The sequence below is a fragment of the Vanacampus margaritifer genome, chromosome 9 (genome assembly GCF_051991255.1).
Source record: "Vanacampus margaritifer isolate UIUO_Vmar chromosome 9, RoL_Vmar_1.0, whole genome shotgun sequence".
Taxonomy (NCBI): Eukaryota; Metazoa; Chordata; class Actinopteri; order Syngnathiformes; family Syngnathidae; genus Vanacampus; species Vanacampus margaritifer.
In genome coordinates, this window is record NC_135440.1 from 20611713 (window position 1) to 20616712 (window position 5000).

The 5000-nt window shown below is 38.7% G+C and overlaps 1 protein-coding gene across 3 annotated transcripts in view; it reads left to right on the plus strand.

Moving 5' to 3' along the window:
* Positions 1–5000, plus strand: part of LOC144057466 (uncharacterized) — a 13352-nt gene that overhangs the window by 7016 nt on the left and 1336 nt on the right. The gene's annotated exons all lie outside the window — the stretch shown is intronic.

The following is a 5000-nucleotide window of genomic DNA, read 5'->3' on the forward strand; positions in this document are numbered from 1 at the left end:
AACTAAAATAATTTTTAATTACGCAAAGCAAAACAGCGATTTATTGCTACTGTCAAAAGTTTGTGGTCTAACTTTACCCCAAGGTTACTCGTAAAGGTTTATAAATGGCAGGTTCGTAATTATGTCATAAAGTTTTAATAAGTCATTAATAAATATTTGTAAATGAGTTTTCAACAATCATGTGGGCTCACTATATGACAAATTTACTCACAAATGATCAATTCATCATTTGCATGTTTTGTATTTTTACACTTCTTTGTACCGAACATCCAAAATAGCAGTGAATCGTTTTATTTCATTTTCATTTTTAGTTTTTTCTTAGATATTTTTGTGAATATGTATTTTTTTTTCTGAATATCCAAAAAGCAACACAAATACAGCGGTGCCTTGAGATACAAGTTTAATCTCTTCTGCGACCAAATTCGTATCTTAAAACACTCGTTCCCACATTGAAATGAATGGAAAAGCAATTAATCCTTTCCAGCCCCACCAAAAATCCCACCCAAAATAATTTCATGTGTTTTTAATTTTAAAAAATTGCTAACATGGAAAATGTGAGCAGAAAACACGACAGTACCTACTATGATGTTTTTCTTTTGTGGCATCTGTTGATGGTTGGCAAACCAGGTTAATGGTACAATAGCGCCGCCTATTGATATTGTCTTTCCACTGCAAGGAAACCAATGCGAATTGATGGTGGCTGCATTTTGTCTGCCAACGTCTAGCGGAAGGGGTGTAACGCACACTTGTGTCTGAAATTTTTGCTTGTATCTCAAGACAGAAATTAGGCCAAGTGACAGCTTGTATGTTGAAAAACTTGCAAGACAAAGCACTCATATCATAGGGTGGTACAGTACTATAAGTTTTTTTTGGGGGGATATGAAGAAATAGCTTAAACTACCCCAGGACTACATTTCCAGAATAGTAAAGTTCATGTGGTTAAATTTAGTATACTTCCTGTCGTCACATGACATCCAAACACAGCATAAGCATTGATTTCCTTGCATTTTAATTAAAACTTAAAAAAAAAGGGAAAAGCGTAGCACGGTGTGAGCGGTCGCTGGCGTTCACGCCTCTTTGAAGCTACGCCAACTGGCTCCGCTCCAGCGTGCTCATCTCATCCCAAACCAGGAAGCACGTCCATCCTCTTTTTTTTTTTTTTTTTTTTTTCTGCTGCAGTCGTGCACCAGCGTGAGCGTTTAGAGGAGGGGGGTGTCAGACAAGCGGCCCTCAGGCACGCACACCCTCTGCGACCCAATTTATCACACACACATACACCTAATGTAGGCACGGTCAGCAGTCAGGTGACAAACAAACGTATCCTCCCCGTGTTCCACTTTCATGCTGTTTAACTAGAAGGAATGACATCACCGTTTTTTTTTTTTTTTGAGGCTACGATGTACAGTATAACTACAATTATGTGTAGCTATGACGCTTGGCTACGGATACGGTGTTGTGCTACAATGTTATACTACAGCAAGTACTTACAATGTTGTGCTATAATGTCAGGCTAAGATTTGAGGCTACAATGTGTGGCCAGGATGTTCAGTTACAATGTTTCAGTCTTTTATTGAGACGTTATGCTATGCTACGGAGTTATGATACTGAATGAAGCTACAAAGTATGCCTGCGAAGTGACAATAAAAAGTAATGCTACGCTACGGAGATACGCTGCAAGAGTAAACTACAAAGGTAAGCTACAAAGCTACCGAGTTACGATATAAGCTAACGTTGCAGTGTAATGCTAACAAGTTACTCTCCTGAGTTACACTACAAAGTTAAAGTTTCGAGCTACGCAAGGAATTACACTACTGAGTTACTCTACTGATTTACAATATCAAGTTACACTACGAAGTTATGCTATGAAGATATGCTACTGTGTTACACTACGAAGTTATGCTATGAAGATATGCTACTGTGTTACACTATGAAATAATTCTACAACCAAGTGTAATGCTAGGAAGTAATGTTTCCAAGCTACGCAAGGAATTACACTACTTAGTTATGATATCAAGTTACGCTACGAAAGTAGGCTACAAAGTTACGCTACAAAGATATGCTATGAAGTTATGCTACGAAATAATTCTATAACCAAGTGTAGTGCTAGGAATTCATGTTTCCAAGCTACGCAAGGAATTACACTTCTTAGTTACAATATCAAGTTACATTACGAAGTTACGCTACAAAGATATGCGACAAAGTTACGCTACGAATTAAGTCTATAACCAAGTGTAATGCTAGGAATTCATGTTTCCAAGCTACGCAAGGAATTGCACTACTCAGTTATGATATCAAGTTACGCTACGAAGGTACGCTACGAAGGTACGCTACGAAGGTACGCTACAAAGATATGCTACAAAGTTACGCTACGAATTAAGTCTATAACCAAGTGTAATGCTAGGAAGTAATGTTTCTGAGCTACGCAAGAAATTACACTACTGAGCTACAATATCAAGTTACGCTACGAAGTTATGCTACGAAGTTATGCTACAACGTTATGCTACGACGTTGTGCTACGAAAATACGCTGTGGAGTTATGCTAACGAGTTACGCTATCATATGTGCGCTACGAAAATTACACTAAGCAGAAATACACTGTGGAGTTATGGTATAGTTACGCTACAAAGTAACTCTATAAAGCAATGTGACAGAGTTATGCCGCAAAATATTGCTTTGAAGAAGTCACGAAATAAAGCTTCGAGGAAACGATAAGTAGCACTACAAAGTATGCTATGAAGTTACGTTACTAAAGTGACACTGCTACACGACCTGAGAATTGCTTAATTAGTTCCAGGAAGTCGCAAAGTGAATCAGTGGGATTCCTAATGATACCTCCTACAGGGAGGAAATTATCTGATGAGACAGGAAGTCTTCTTTGGAAGTGTGCGTGTGTATGTTTATGACAGGCGTGATGTCGTCGGGAGATTTCATGACTTACGTGCTGAATTGTGGAGGACGTCTGGTGGTGCGTTCAGGGACCTGCGGGTGTCGTCGTCACTCTCCCGTCTGTCTGCCGCTTTCAGGCCCGCTGTGGAGATGAAAGAACGTGGGCCGATGAAACAGACTGGATGAGAGTCACAATGCACACGCGCGCGCACACGCACGCACTTCACTCAAACACTACTGGAATTTCCTTTGGGATCCATAAAGTAAAACTATGAATCATTATTAGGAAGTCGGTGTCAAATTAAAGCCCCTTTCACATTGCCTTTCAGAGTCAGGGATTAATGGAGAACCTGAATGGAGCTCACTTCTCCTGCCATGTTGTGTTGAACTTTTTTTTTTTAACTCATTCACTGCCATTGACGGCTATAGACATCAAAAATTCATTTGAACTATTTCTATTAGTTTTTCACTTTTGTTAATAAGAGTATGAAAAAAATATTGTGCATTTAGAACAGATATAAAATTTGTGATTAATCGTGAGTTAATTATTTAAGTCATGTGATTAATTAGATTTTTTAAATTAATCGCATGACTTTACTAGTTAACTCACGATTAATCACTAATTTTATATCTGTTTAAATGTACAGTAAAAAAATTCTAGGTTTTCACACTTGTTAACAAAAGTGGGGAAAAAATGTTAAACTAATAGAAATAGTTCAAACAAATTTTTGACGTCTACAGCCGTCAATGGCAGTGAATGAGTTAATATATACATATATAATTTGTCTGACAACATTTTTATAAGCCTTTATATGCAATATCAGGGATGTTTATTTCTGTGTGTAAAAAGTGGTCAGCGTGTGTCATATCATCCAATTAAATGCCTTAATTTGTTTTTGAAAATAAAAGCAGTTTTTCAAAACCTTTTATACTCACCATGTTTTAAATATGAGCTAATATGTTTGCGGAAACTCATTTGCAAATAAAATGATATGTTTTGCTATCTAACCTGGGGTGAGATTTTACTGCCTCTGGTCAGGTGACATTAAATCCTCGTGAATATTCATGAAGTCACCTCCCGATGTCGCCCTGTGGACGCGTTGAAAATTCTTTGGCGTTCACGCGTCACTGACCCGACACATTTTCCCGCAGCTCGCCCCCCGGCTGCCACATTTGCAACATCCACGTCGTCATTATCTCCGTAGCCTTCCGGTGACGGTAGCGAGTTAACAACCAAATTGGGTCATTAATAAACATGTTGCATCTGTTAACATGTCGCTAACATGCTAATATCTACCTAGCTTGCTTAATTAACGATGCCACATTATATTACTAAGCTGCGATATTACACTGCGATAATATGCTTCCACGTTTGCTATAACGCTTCACTATGATATTTCGCTATGAAATGTCGCTGAAATGTGTTGTTACGCTACCAGTTACACTATATTTTCTCCACTATTTTGCTATAATGTTTTGACACCGATGTTTGGCTACATTACCTAGCTATGCTAGCATGCTACACTATGCTATCCCGCTAAGATGTTCAGCACTGATACGTGTCCGAAGACAGCTGGGACAGGCTCCGACAATATTTTGTTGTGCTATCCTGCTAGCATGTTTTTATTTCGCTACGATGTCTTGCATCGCCACCTAGTTACACTATCTTGCTATGCTATTTTACTACGATTCACATCTATGTTACGGCAACATCTATGCTATGCTATCTAGTAGCACCGCTATGTCGTGACTATGTGTTGCTATGCTAACTAGCTACACTAGGTTACTATGTTCTCTTTCCATTATGTGTCCCGCCTATGACGACATTAAGCTAACCTACAACTTCACACTACAGGGTTCATAAATGAAGTTGTGCTCACATTTACGCTTAGATGTTTTGCTACGATTTGCTTACTTGACACCACAACTTGTCGCTACAATATTGAGAGATTTCATAACGTGACATCACTATTATTCAATGCTAAAGCCAATGCCAAAATGTGCAATATTATCACGCTATGACGTCTTGCTAAGATGTTGCGCTACAATGTTGATGCTAAGATATCTTCCGCCGGTCTCTCCCGCCGGTCTCTCCCTTCTGTACCTCCCACCTA